This window comes from Canis lupus, chromosome 18 (genome assembly GCF_003254725.2).
Source record: "Canis lupus dingo isolate Sandy chromosome 18, ASM325472v2, whole genome shotgun sequence".
Lineage (NCBI taxonomy): Eukaryota > Metazoa > Chordata > Mammalia > Carnivora > Canidae > Canis > Canis lupus.
The window spans coordinates 10215801-10230000 of NC_064260.1; the positions used below are offsets into that span (position 1 = coordinate 10215801).

At 41.1% G+C, this 14200-nt stretch overlaps 1 protein-coding gene across 4 annotated transcripts in view; it reads right to left on the bottom strand.

Annotated features, from left to right (window-relative positions):
• Positions 1 to 10863: 10863 nt before the first annotated feature.
• Positions 10864 to 14200, bottom strand: part of POU6F2 (POU class 6 homeobox 2) — a 479107-nt gene continuing 475770 nt past the window's right edge. For all 4 annotated transcript variants that reach the window (XM_025449467.3, XM_049096429.1, XM_049096431.1 and 1 more), the window contains one exon: positions 10864 to 14200. This exon is cut by the window's right edge. The gene's annotated coding sequence lies outside the window, so the exon portion shown is untranslated.

Here is a 14200-nt window from a genome sequence, read left to right on the forward strand (position 1 = left end):
TGCCACTCAAGCTACTTTCAGGATGCTGGGGACATCCAGTCAATAGATTTTTCCATATACCTGTAGTCCAGGTCTATTTGTGTTCCCTACGTAACCTGGAGGTGCCCAAGGACCACAGTCCCTAAAGGATCAATCTGGCGGTGATATTGTATTTGAACTTAGTATTTGTTTACCACCTAGTGTATACTCAGTGTAGGTCCTGGACACTTGGAACTGAACAAGACACTGTTCCTGCGACCACAGTGTTGGACAGGTGGACATATAAATGAATTACATAAATAACGAGCAGCAAGTTGCTGGATTTCATAATTTATGAGTTATCTAGTTTTTATATTCAGAGGCCAAAACCCAATAGTGTTTAGATAGATTTTGTTTGGTCTACATATATTTAAATGTTTATTTTTATTTATTTTTTAAAGATTTTATTTATTTATTCATGAGAGACACAGAGAGAGGCAGAGACACAGGCAGAAGGAGAAGCAGGCTCATGCAGGGAGCCCAATGTGGGACTCGATCCCTAGACCCTGGGATGAGGACCCAAGCCAAGGTGGACACTCAACCACTGAGCCACGCAGGTGCTCCTATAAACAAAAATTTACATTTTTAAAAATTGCTGTCAATATTTATAAATGAGGATAATTCACATAAAAATAAGGGATTTCAGCTTTTCTGGAAAAACAAGAAACGAGAAGATCTGATGCCACTAGCCCTGCTTTCCCACACCGTGATAAGAGGCCAGAGCTGAGGCAAGAGTACGTCCTTCAGATAAGGCATGTGTTGTCCAGCTGGTCACATTCTATGTCACACCCTGTCGCCCCTGACATGGAGGCCACATGTCTGTTCCCTTTTATCCTTGTGCTTATATGTTTTCCTGGGTTCATTTTACATTATCTCTCGGCCCTGTAAGCGTTTGTGTTTATGAGCTCTATTATAACTTTAATTCTCATGAAAAGCAACATATAGACGAGTACCAAATGAGTGCTTTACTTCATCACCAATATTGAAGAGAGGTCTGCTTACGCCTGTTGTCCTTAACAGCATTCCCTTCAAAGTGCCCCCATGATGTGTAGCCAAAGCACACATTTATCATCAGCAGACCTTCAAATCACAGACAAGGAAGCATCCTTTTCATCTCTCTCTGCTCAGGTCTGGAGTGGAAGGCTTGGACATTTTGATATGATTTATCAGACTTTGGCTGAAAAAGTTCAACATTTGTTGCTATTTAGGACATTCATTGTCTCTCAAGTTGGCCATGTGCCTCCCCTCTCCGAGAGATCTGGGGTGGGAGCATGTGGTGAGCATCTGTAGGTGAATGAAGCACAGAGTCAGCTCTGGGGTTTCCACTAGCAATATGGGTGATCATGCTTTGTCCTGCTACGATTAGACTGGATGGAAGGGTGAAGAGACCCCGTGGCGGGTGTTGGGAGGGAAAATCATGCTGGGCAGAAACAGAAAGGAAGTGCAAAAAAGGTATCCTCATGCATTCCATGGGCATCTACGTTGGGGAGAACCTGCATTTTGTTGGTGGGCATGGAGGATATATGAGTACCCTGGTCTCTTATCTTCATTGTCCCACTGACTAGCTGGGGACTTAGGGCTGGAGGAAGCTTCTCTGTTTTGGTTTTCTTGTCCGCAAAAGGGAGGAAACTAGTAGTAGCTTCTAGAGTTGTTTGTAAAAATGAAATGTAAAAAACAACACAGTGCTTGGTGTGTGGCAATTGTTCAGTCAACAAATGGTAATTACTATTGTAGCTATAACCAGTACAGGAAAAAAAGAAGTTGCCCACGCCCAGTTAAATTTGAATTTCAGATATATATATATTTAAATATAAAGATGTCCCAGGCAATAATATTTGGGACATACTTACACTAAAAAATTTTGTTGTTCATCTGAAATTCAAATTTAACTGGTTATTTTGTATACTTACTTGCTAAATCGGGTGACTCTAAGCAAGTAGGCTCCCAACCTTCATTCATTCAGGCAACACATGTTTACTGAGCACCTACTGTATGCCAGGCACCGCTCTTATTGATGGAAAGTAAATCCAACAAGATTGCTGATTGTGAGTAGGTTACATTCGAGCAGGAAGAGACAGCAAGCAGCAGGTATTAAACAATTAACTTATGTAGAATAGGAGAGGATTATAAATCCTATAAGGAAAAAAAAAGCAGAGTGAGTTAGTGTTCAGGGAGTGCTGGGAGGCTGTGGTACAGATAGTGACATTCTTTAAGGAGATCCCTATAGGCCACTTAAAAGATGAGATCTGAGCAGAGACTGAAAGAGGGTGAGGAGCTAGGAGCTTTCTGGGCTGTGCACACAGTTGGAAAAACTGCTGAGCTAGGGTGGGTGCCCAGCACATTCCAGGAAAAGCAAGGAGGCTGAGTCCCTTGTACCCCATGGAGAGCACAACCACAAAGCTTGAGGCAGTACTTGAAGCCACCAATTTCTGCCTAGAAGCTGCTGTCTGAAGCTCTTCTTAGGCCGGCAAGAATTCTCCTTCCACTACTTGGACCAGCCTCCCAAAAAAGACCCTGACAGGGTGAAGTCAGTGAGGTGCCAGGATGTAAAATTTCAGGAGATGCTCACTCTCAGGCCTTGTCCTGGGTACTTCTTGAAAGTTTGTGCCCTCGGGGCCTCACTCATGTCATCCTCATCCTGGCTCCGCTTCTAGAGGTGAGTTCCTTAGCCTTAAAGCCTCTCCCCTTCCCACACACCCAGGATCCCCACTTCACCCCTACTGGGAACCCATGCTTTGGCTCTGCTGAAGCTTAGGTTGGTCCTCTCAGCCAGGTCCTTCCACACTCACCTCCACCTCCTCTCAAGGACCCTGCTTTCTCTCCCTCTAATCTAGGTCCTAGGAAGACGATAGTGTCTCAGGTATTCTGCATATATTTGAACCCCAATTGTGAGATGGGCTTAAGGTCTTTCCCATAGGGCTCCTAGACCCAATGCAAATTTGGTATGTGTCCGAGCATCTGTTCCAGAGTCAGTAAACTTTTCATGGAGGCAAGAAGTTCCTAGAATATTATGAGATGATGCCTGAGGTCAGGTTCCCCCAGGTCACTGGTACAGAATTTTGACTATAAAGATTTTTGAGGCAGGTGGAAAGATGCATAGAGAACAGGTAAAAGAATCCTAACCTAAGGAGTCTGGGTGAAACAGAAGGCAAGCCTACTTCTGAGTCCATGGAAGACTTATGGAGACTCCGTTATCCCCCCAAACCAATGTAACCTGGTAGATTGGAGTGAGCAACCTTCAGTCTGCAGGCCAAATCCAGCCGCTGCCTATTTTTGTCAATAAAGTTTTGTTGGAACAATCATTCCCATTTTGTTTATAAACTACTGATGACTGCTTTTGCGCTAAAACAGCAGAGTATGGCCCTCAAAACCTACAGTATTTGCTATCTCTGATCCTTTATGGAAAACTTTTGCCAGGCCTCATAACAGATTCTCCTCTTGACCTCTGCTCCAAATATTCAATTACACATTTATTATGTTTTCATATCTTAGGCGTCTCATCTGGGCTTTGGATATAAGGATGGGGAAGGAGCAAGAAGACAAGAGAACATAAAATGTAAGGAGGATACCCTATCTAAGAAAGTTGAGGGGGTGTGGGCGAGAAACAGTGAATGGTCTCTTCATCTGGAAAGTTGATGATACTGCATACCCCTTCAGTTTTGGGGAAGGTGAGGAAAAGTAAGTATAAAAAAAGAGTAGCAGAAAACAAAGAACTAGGGCGAGAAGGAGCAAGGTCAATTGGCTGCTCTGCCATGGGTAGGGCAGGTGGCTTTGGTGTGTCCCCACAGTTTTGCTCTCTGCAGGAAGTACAAACAGTTCCCATAAAGGTTAATGCTTCCTGTGAAGGGGAATACTGCAGAAATTTTCTGTTCTTATCATCTTGGAGGCTTCACTTTCCTCTCTTGGTTCCTCCCAAGAAGTCTGATCGTTCTAGAAGCAGACATAAAGAAGACATACATACGTGGCAAATGCTTGAGCCACATTATTTTTTGGAAAGACAGGTTGTACTCTAACCTTCCAAAAGGAGAGCCAGGAGCCTGAGCAGAATTTCTCCCTCCATTTAAAGCAGAAGTAGGAACTGAACATTGATGGCGCGGTGAGAACATGTTAGAAGGTAAGCACGAAGCTTGTGTCATCGGAAAGAAACTATTAAAAACATTTGATGTGTGTGTGTGTGTGTTGAGGTGTGTGTTGTCAAATTAGATGGTGGAGAATGGGTTTGATGGGTTTAAGTCATCTTTCTATACTGTTACAGGCTAGACTGGCTCCGGTGGGGTGCATGTGTATAATGCTTAGTGAGAGCATGATATAAAAGTCACTCAAAGTGTTGATATAAAGATGAAACTATTTTTTTTTAATGTAAGGAAGAGGCTGGGATCCCTGGGTGGCTCCCTGGTTTAGCACCTACCTTTGGCCCAGGGCATGATCCTGGGGTCTGGGATCGAGTCCCACTTCTGGCTCCCTGCATGGAGCCTGCTTCTCCCTTTGCCTATATCTCTGCTTCTCTCTCTCTCTCTCTGTGTCTCTCATGAATAAATAAATAAAATCTAAATAAAAATATGTAAGGCAGAGGCTGTCATCCTAAGAAGGAATTCATGTTAGCTGCTACAGTCCTGCCGATACATGGGGACACCTACTTTTCTTCACTATTACCTCTTGATTGGTTAGTGGAGACAGTCCCAGGCATCACATCTCCCAGACAGCCAGGGTTGTTGTATTTTCCTCTAAGATGAGCTGTGTGATGGTCTATCTAGTTAAAATTTTGGGTGAATAATTGCTAAGTTTGAACAACTCATGCAGCTGTGGTGTTTCGCAGAAACGGGATTTCAAGGTACATGAGTTCCATTTTCGATTTCCTAATTTACCCTCTGTCTCTGTAGTTCAAGACAATCATTGGAAGCAGCTCATAAATGTTAAAATAGAACAATATAAAGATAAACAGTTGACCTATAATATGCTGACAATGGAAATACCTTTTTGTTACTCGGGATTTTCTGATTTTTCTACAACAAACAGATTAATGTAAAATGTAAGATATCAACAACAAGAAAAACTGAAAGCAAAAACAAGCAAAACTGTTTCCCAATTGATCTTTGCCTTCATCTGTAGTCATGATGTGGCCCAAGTAACCAGAACCACAGGATCTGAAGTAGACTTGTCAGAGACCCAATGATCCACTTCGAGGACACATTAAAGAGTTTAGTTAGTCTGGATGTAACTAAGACTTGATGGATCTTCCTCTCTGAGAGTATTTATTAGTAGCATAAATAAGTCTAAGCAAGGCTGCAAGTCTCAGATAACAGTGCAAGATTTGGAAATGAAGACAGTAATACTTTTATACGGTAGGAATATAAGAAATGCCTGTCTCTGCTTGTGTCCAGCATCTTAACAAGAGCATCTGTAAAGGACGTAGTAGTACAGTTCACCACCAGTGTTGTTGTCACATAGGGGTGGGTGTCGTACTCTTGCACTGAAGTTCAGTTTCTGGAGCTACTTCAGTTCTGAATCTGTGTGATTATATTGGCCTCCCCACCACTGCATATGGCATGTAGCCAAACATTCTAGAAATATGGCCACTTTCAGAGATAATGCCCTAGTGACTTTGATAATGAACCCCATTTACACATACAGATGCCAGACCCTTGCAGTACAGAGCAAAGAAGTGAGTGTGACTTGTTCCTAAGTGACAAATCAGCAGGTCTGGTGAAGCTAAAAGCACTTAACATCTGGGAGCACAATCACAATTCTTAAGGCTGAAGTGGGAGTATCAAAGAAAATTCTGGAGTGGACTCGCTAGTCCAGGCCTGAGGCCAGCTTCTGGTTTCTACACTTATTCCATCATATTCACTTGCTGATGGGATTAGTCAAACAACCTGTAGGATTTAGATACTTTCTCTTTCACTTTTCTGTTGGTTTCAACTCCTTTGCCTAGAACGCTGTATTCTTCCCTGATGCTCAGTGATGATGGAACGGCATGACATATAGAGGCGTATCTAATTTCCCTTAGGTATTTTTCACTATTTCTGCCAAGCAGCACTAATCATTCAGGCTATACTCACCTAAATCAAAGTGGACTTGGTGATTAGATAATTAGAATTTATCTTCAACAGCAGCCTTTCCTGAATGATACCATATATCAGATACTGTGCTTTATATACTGGTGGATTGAGAGACATGGGGGTATCAGACACCATTTCACTAGGGCTCAGTGTGTATCCATCTTGGTGAATACTCTAATTCCCAATATATTTAGCTCTACTCATGAACTCTGGGGTCTTGGTCAAGCCCATTAACTTTTATGACTCTTAGTGCTCATCTATAAAATAGAAATTACTACACTTCTAAGGGCTTATGTTATGAGCAAATAAAAAACAAACAAACATATAGCAGTGCCCTCTTATCCACAGTTTTACTTTTTGTGGTTTCTGTTATCCGTGGTCAACCACAGTCTGGAAGCAGATCATCCTTTTTCTGACATGTATTCAGATGGTCAGTAGTAGCTTAATGCTACATCACTCACTTCTCTTCACCTCATCACATAGCCATTCTATCATCTGTCATCATCACAAGAAGAAGGGTGACTTTTAGACAATAAGATATTTTGAGAGAGACCACATTCATATAACTTTTATTACAGTATAGTGCTATAGTTGTTCTGCCTTAATATTAGATAGTGTTACTAAATTTCTTACCGTGCTTAGTTTGTAAATTAATCTTTGTCATAGCTATGTGTGCATAGGAAAAAACATAGTATTTTTAGTGGTCAGTACTATCTGCGGGTTCAGGCATCCACTAGGGGTTTTGGCCCGTCTCCCCTGTGGATAAGAGGGGACTAGTATAAATGAAGGAAGTTCATCATACAATTATACAAATGTAAAATTACTGTTACTCTTGTCAGACAGGAAGACCTGTCACGTACAAATGACAATTGACTAAAAGAATAGATTGCCAAACTACAAGTCCATTGGGGAAGCCAAATCTGTAGGTCATGTAGAGGTCTCTGTCAGTGATTTTGTAACATGTAAATGATCCATATGCAAACTCAGTCCATGCTCTGATGAAGGCGACACGATGCCCGGCACATAGTAGAAGTCCAATAGGAATTGAATAGAATCGAGTCTTAAAGAGTGTGCAGAGGTTGGATAGGCCAATAGTGCAGTGGATGGACGTGCCAAGCAGAAGCACAAAATGTTCCCTGGGTATTGGAGAAATTTTCAGAAGTTTGGTTTGAGAGTTGATAAGAGATGAGGCCAAGAAGTAAACAAAGGCTGGGTCCCGAGAGGCCTTGTATCCTCTGCCTGAGGTTTTTTTGGGTCCATTCTGAAGGCAATCACAAGCACTGGAAAAATTTTAAATAGAAGATAAATATGTTCATATTGGCCTTTCAGAATGATTTCTTTGGTGGCGTGCTTTTGATGAGTAGAGAGTCCAGGAGCAGCATATCACGGTGGTCCAGGTGAGAGGTGGGTGGGTTTGAGATAAGTAGTGGCAGTGGAGGATGGAGAGCAGGAGACAGTTGTGAAGAATTGACATGACTGGAGTTTTTTTGAAACTGACCGGGAGTGGCTGGTGCAGAGAAACTGCCTTCCCTATCTTTGAACAGTTGTTTAAACAATTGCTTGAGAAGTCAGCAGGAGAATGGGCATCCTGGTCACAAGACCAGTGGTTGTGGATTTTCTGAAGATAGAGTGTTTAACCCAAGCAGCTTAGCTTGTTAATACCTATAGAAAATGTTTTTTTCCCCCTCAACTCATGTAATTGCTCCTGTCCTTCATAATATCTCCCTGCTTTCATCCTACAAGTGGGACACAATCTGGGTTGTTGTTGTTGTTGTTGTTGTTGTTGTTTTTAAGATTTTATCTATTTATTTATGAGAGACATGCAGAGAGAGGCAGACATAGGCAGAGGGAGAAGCAGGCTCTCTGCGGGGAGCCCGATACAGGACTCGATCCCAGGACCCTGGGGTCACGCCCGGAGCCAAAGGCAGACACTCAAGTGCTGAGCCACCCAAGCATCCCACTATCTGTTTCTGAATCTTTGCTCCCCAAATTGCAATTCTTTGATGTCAAATAAGTGCTCATTTGTCTCTTATTGCAGCTCTTTATTTTTTGGTCAACAGAGTCAAAGGGATTCACGAAGCACAGTTGCCAGGATTTTTGGTGACTTGAGTGTATATATGTAGGTCTGGATGGCTGATGCATGGAACCATTAACAAGGGTAAAGCAAATAGATGGACAAAGTCCATAAAGAAGAGGGTAAATTATACCCATGATCTGTTTTAAGAAAACAGCAATGTTTCATATGTTCTAGATAGATTTTCACCTAATATACAGAAAACCTCCGTAGGTGTCTCTTTCCCTTGATACTGCAGGTAAGCTGAGTGGTTCTTAAGGGCCGTCTACTCGGACTCCTTTCAAAGGGCCAAACGATGGATAAGGAGCCAAGACCTGTGTTTGTTAGTGAGGAGCTGGTTTCATCTACTTGGTGACAACCTGCTCCTGAACTCTTTCCAGCCATGGATTTTTGATTAAATTCATCAACCATTGTCCTGCTACAGTTGCCACTGAATAGATTATGTGTATATGGTTGGCTTAGTGGAAAATTTTGTTGGAACAGCTTTTGGAATCATTTAAAACAGATACTGGTGAGTGTCTTATAGCCGAGGCTCTGTCTTCCCGTTCATTTACTGTTTCAAATTCAGCCTCAGAACTGTGTTTCATCATTTTAATTCTGAAATTTGTGTTATGTGTAAAATATTATAATACAAGAAACATGGGAAGATTCTAGCTTCTGGGCAAGTATTACTGGCTTTTGCACCATAACTATGAATTTCTTGGAGACAAGGATTCATTTTGTTTATTTCTGAGTTTTCGCAACAAAAAGTTTCTGGCACATATGAATGTTTCACAGATATTTGTGGAATGTGGAATGGCTGAATTTAAGTGGTATCTTTTTATTTTTCTTTTATTTTAAATAATTTTGTTGTCTATTTTATATTTTGTTGCTTTAAATAATTTTGTTGTCATTTTATTATATTTTGTTGCATTATTTCTTTTTTTAAGATTTGTTTATTTATTTTAGAGGGGGGAGGGGCAGGAGAGAGGGAGAGAGAATCTCAAGCAGATTCCCCACTGAGTGCAGAGCCGGATGTGGGGCTTGATCTCATGACCGAGATCATGACCTGAGCTGAAACCAAGAATCGGATACTTAACCGATTGAGCCACCAAGGAGCTCTGTTACATGACTTCTAATAGGTAATGTATATTATTATGATGATTCAGATACATAGTTACAAGTAATTATCCTTATATCAGTGGTTGTTACCCAAATGTTGTATTATTATGTCCTTATTAAGGATGGAGACAATTAGGACCTTGAGTGCCATTATGCTGGTGTTTCTCTTCAGTCCAGCATGACAGTAGATCCCAACTTTGTTGAAAGGGCTGGTGTTGGGCGGTGGAAACTATTAGATTTTTATTGTGGAAGTTGAAATAATCGTGTCCCTTTAGTATATTAAGCAGTTGTATAATGAACAAAAGACAGCACAGTTTATTTGTATATCTTGGCTACTGTGAATAAGGCTGTAATGAATAAGGCTGTAATGAAGGTGGAAGTCCGGATATCTCGTTGAGACATGTACTTTATTTTATTTGTAATTTGAGTATAGTGGAGATGACCATCTTTTTAAAGATGTATTATCAAACCTTTTATAATAATAGGTATAATCATGGTCATGACCTTTGCCCGGAGTATTTTCAGAGTATTTTAAATGGAAAGAAAGCTTGACTGTGACTGTATTTTGTCTTTCTCTACCCACGAGGACGGAAGCATCAGCATCTTTTTGCTCCTCCTAGAAATCCATCTCGGAGCTTCCTGGCCACTTTTCTTGCCTATTTATAATGTATGGGCACTCCGATTTTTGGTTCTGTTGCTTGTCCTGAAGCACTTCTTATCAATCACAAGATGAAGTTGATATATGGACCTCCATGTAGCATAAGAAATGTTTGCTGAAGGTCACTAAAAGCATGCAGATTGTCATTCTAACTACCCCACCCCCTTTTACTGGTATTTTAGCAAGATAATCCCATCTTCCTTTTGATCCAGTAAATTGTAAAACCACGTTAACTCACCTCCTATTCTCACATTATACTTAATCAGGAGCATATTCTAAATGCCTAAATTTTCCAGAACCATGCAATGACAGGAATTGCTTGAAAAGGCAGCAAGAGCTCTTTCCCAGCAGAATCCTCTGCAATACCTGGCACAGGGCGGGGTGTTAGTAGGAGACTTGGATGGCCATGGGTTGTGTCGGCTTGCTATGGTTTCCCATCTTCCGTCTTCAGATTCTTGTGGAGACTTCCCATTCTTCCTTGGGGTTCCTCGGGGTTGTTAGCATGAGGCCCCTTCCCCTGACCACAGACAGGGTGGGTCTGTGACCCCGGAGTGGATTCCAGTACATAATCCCCCAACACAGCGCCTAGTTTAGAGACAGGTGCAAGACTCAACATCTGAGGTTCCCGGGTGAGAAGGAAGCCGAGCGGGGCAGGCTGGTGACATCCTTGGAACCACTGTATGCAGCGGAGCTTGCAGCCGGACTTCCCTATCAGGTCAAATAGCATCGGCTCTTCTTGTCTCAGCAAGTTTCAGTTGGATTTCTGTAACCTGCAACCAATGGTGTCTTAATTTATCTAATCTTTTATTCGAAAAGTTAAAATAATCATGATATTAATGGGTCTGCCTGGAACCCCTTCCTTTTCTTAACACCTGGGGTTATCCCACATATTCATTTACATGCTTACAGTTGAAATGATATATCTGAGTTCAAGACACACTTACTCTAGAAGCTCATGTCAAACAATTCTTTATTTTTTATGGTACAAATTAAAAGTGACAGATCTGAAGCTGTTAAGAAATACACAAAGTGCAGCTTTACTGACCATACAGATATTGCTCTAGATTAAGTACAGTTTTGTCAGTTTTTTTTTTTTTAACGTTAAGCAACCTGTGCAGATAAATCAGCTTTGGTTTCAATGTCAGAGCAAGTAAGGAGCTTTTAAATATCCAGTTTGGCTTCTTGGTCACAAGTCCATCATGTCAACTTCTCATCAAGAGGATTTTTTCGAAACAACCCAGTCATTTTTTCTGCCCTCCTTCCTGCTGCCTGCCCCACACGTGGAGCAGGCAACTTTCTGTGGTTTCTCATCAGTGACCCTGGTGACCAGTCTAGATCACAGCACGTAGGACAAAAAAAAAAAAAAAAAAAAAAAAGAAAATCACTTTCTTAACAACAAATAAAACAAATGTGCCTCACATAATTTCAAGTTGAAGACAAGCAAACCACATGACAAAAAGCTCATTACAAAATGTTATCCAAACAGATTTTACAGTCAAACATTGAAATGAAAATCAATTTCCTTTTTCTCCATTTTTTTTAAGCTTGGTCATTAACTGGGTACAAGTAGAGTGCTGAGGTAAAACATTGATGAACAGTTTGTATTTCTTTTTTTTTCTTAAAATAGGAACAGTTTAGTATTGCGAGATTGTCAGCAACATTTAAGCCATATCTATACAATGTGCATATACCTACAAATATTGAGCTTTGGTCCAGCGTAGAGAAGATGAGCAAAGGCATTTTACAATTTCTTTTTGGTTATAGCTTGAGTTCTTTGATACGCCTCTACTTGGTTTTCTTTTTTCCTAGCTCCTTTTGCTTTTTTATTCTCTCTCCTGTGGGGTGTGTGTGTGTGTGTGTGTGTATGCGCGTGTGTGTTGTGTGATTACAACATACAGAAACCAAATCCTTGCAATGCAATTAAAATTCTCAATTTTTCAAATGGTTTTTGGTTGAAAAAAAAAAAAGCCCACAAACAGGTGTGAAATATAACATCAGTCATTTCTTTTTTTTTATCAAATGATGAAGGAAATGAAGATGATCATAATTTAAGAATATGTAAGAAAAATATTGAAGCTTGAAATACAATCACATATGCCCGAAGTGGCTTTTATTTTTTGTTAATGGCAACCTTAGCCTTCAGTTCATGGAAACATAAAAGACTCTTAAGTGCTACTGGCATATGAAGTTGTTTACAAGTGGAAATAAGAAATGTCATAATAAAATTAAGCAGTAGGTGAGGTCCCGAAGACTTACAAGTCACACAGTATAATTTATATTCCTAAGAATTTGTTCAGGCACCTTTTTATGCCTTGTAGCAAAAAATTTATCTTTAAAAAATTAATATAAGAAGCATTACAACACCTTATAAATAATTTATAAAACAATACAAAATTATAAAACTATAAAAAAAATCACTGCACATGAATGGTTTTACGACTGTGGGATGAATATATTTCTTTTTTATTCCACTCTGGAAGATTACTTTTATTTTATATTTTCACTGTCCTAGTTATACCCTCCCAATTATAGATCTCCGAACCGAGCAGGCCTTATGTAACTGCTGCTGGCATATGTTTAAACATTTAGCATCCATCATATGTCCTCTTGTTAACTTCTCTTCCTGAGGAGCTTTTCCTGATGGAATTTGGAGCAGGTCCTAGGAGAATACAAAATCTGTCTAATCGATACCTTTTGGGATTTCTGGGTTGTTGCTCTTTGTGTGCAGTTTTTGAGGTGGTGAAATGGGTACCATGATGTCGTTGGCATCGAAGATCAGGTTAGCTGTGGTCCAGTTAGCATCAGACTGGCGAAATGGAAATGCCTTTATAAGCGAATGATTCCACTTGCAGGATTTCTTTTTGAGTTTCCTTCCTGGTGGTCTCCTGATGGCCACGCATGAAACTTCCAGGAGCGGGGTAGGGTGGGGACAGTCCTACCATTGCATGGACATTGCCAGCAAAGGCACCAACAGAAGAAGGATCTCCAACTCCCCTGGGGGAGGGAGTGTATTAGGGGAGAAGGTGGCATTTGTATTCGGTTGGGCAACTTGAAGGTTTTCCTTTTTCTTCACAATTTACTTCTAGAGAGTACATGAGCGTGATTTGGAACTAATTGCTCAGGAATATTTGCTTCTAGACAGCAGGCAAATCGGTGGTCCTCTTTGCCAGCTCCTTTGCCTGAACACCTTTTGCCTGTCTCTGTGGGGAACACCAGCCATGGGCTCCAGGTGGCCACTTGCCCAGCCACCCTCACATCTCACCCTTTCCTTCTGGCTTATTAGGTGATTTTGGCCCACTGACCTTTTGGGTAAGTTATTTTGAATAGTGAAATAATCCCCTAGTTCTAATAGTGAAGGCTATTCTGATGTGTTAGATAAGCTGCTTCTAGAATTTTCCTTTTAGCGGAGGTACTTCACTGTTATAACCTCTGTTCCCCTTAAGAACCCAGCCCCCAATTCCAATCATTTAAATTCGTCTTCCAACTTTCTGCTCCATTTGTATTTGTGTATATATATACACACACACATATATATGCGTGTATATATATATCCCAAGAACAAAGAACAATGGTTCCCCCCTGAAAAAAGTTGGCCATCCCTATCGGAATGAAAAGATTAGCAGAAAAGATGGGATTTATAGGATACATGATGGTCTCTAATGATCCAGTGATCATCCCTTTCTTTTTGGCCTGTTTCCTTTGTGTGTGTGCATATGGGTGTGTGCATGCTATGTGTGTGTTCTGACTGAAATCTTGAGACATTTCTTTGGCTATCAGACTTCTGAGAGAAATTGCTTTGCACAGAAGCATCACATAGATGTAAGTATTGAACCAAATGTGCAGTTTATATTTATATTACAAAATTAGTTTTGGTCAGCTCTCCATGTACGTGGCCAACAGACTGAGAGAAATCCCAAGCTCTGGTGGGGACAGTGAGTACGATTACAGCTTATGCCAGTGGTGACAGTTCATTGAGCAAAGCCCTAGTTATTCTGGAGTCTCTCCTGCGTTTCACGGGATCTGAGTGGACAAGACACCGTTCCCACTCTGTGACCCTCCAGCAGACCCTGGAGGCCGCACACGAGGGAGACGGAGAAATGGAGGAAACATGAGAAATGCGAGCTCCAGTTTCTTATCTCAAACCCACAAGTCATAGTGAGAAGAAAGCAATGGATACTTTGGCACACGATCCAGGATGCCCCCTCCCCCCGAAAAACAAAACTAAAGACAAAGAAAAAAGAACACCCCCCCACCCCAAAAGAAAACCAACAGTGAGCCTCACAGAATGGC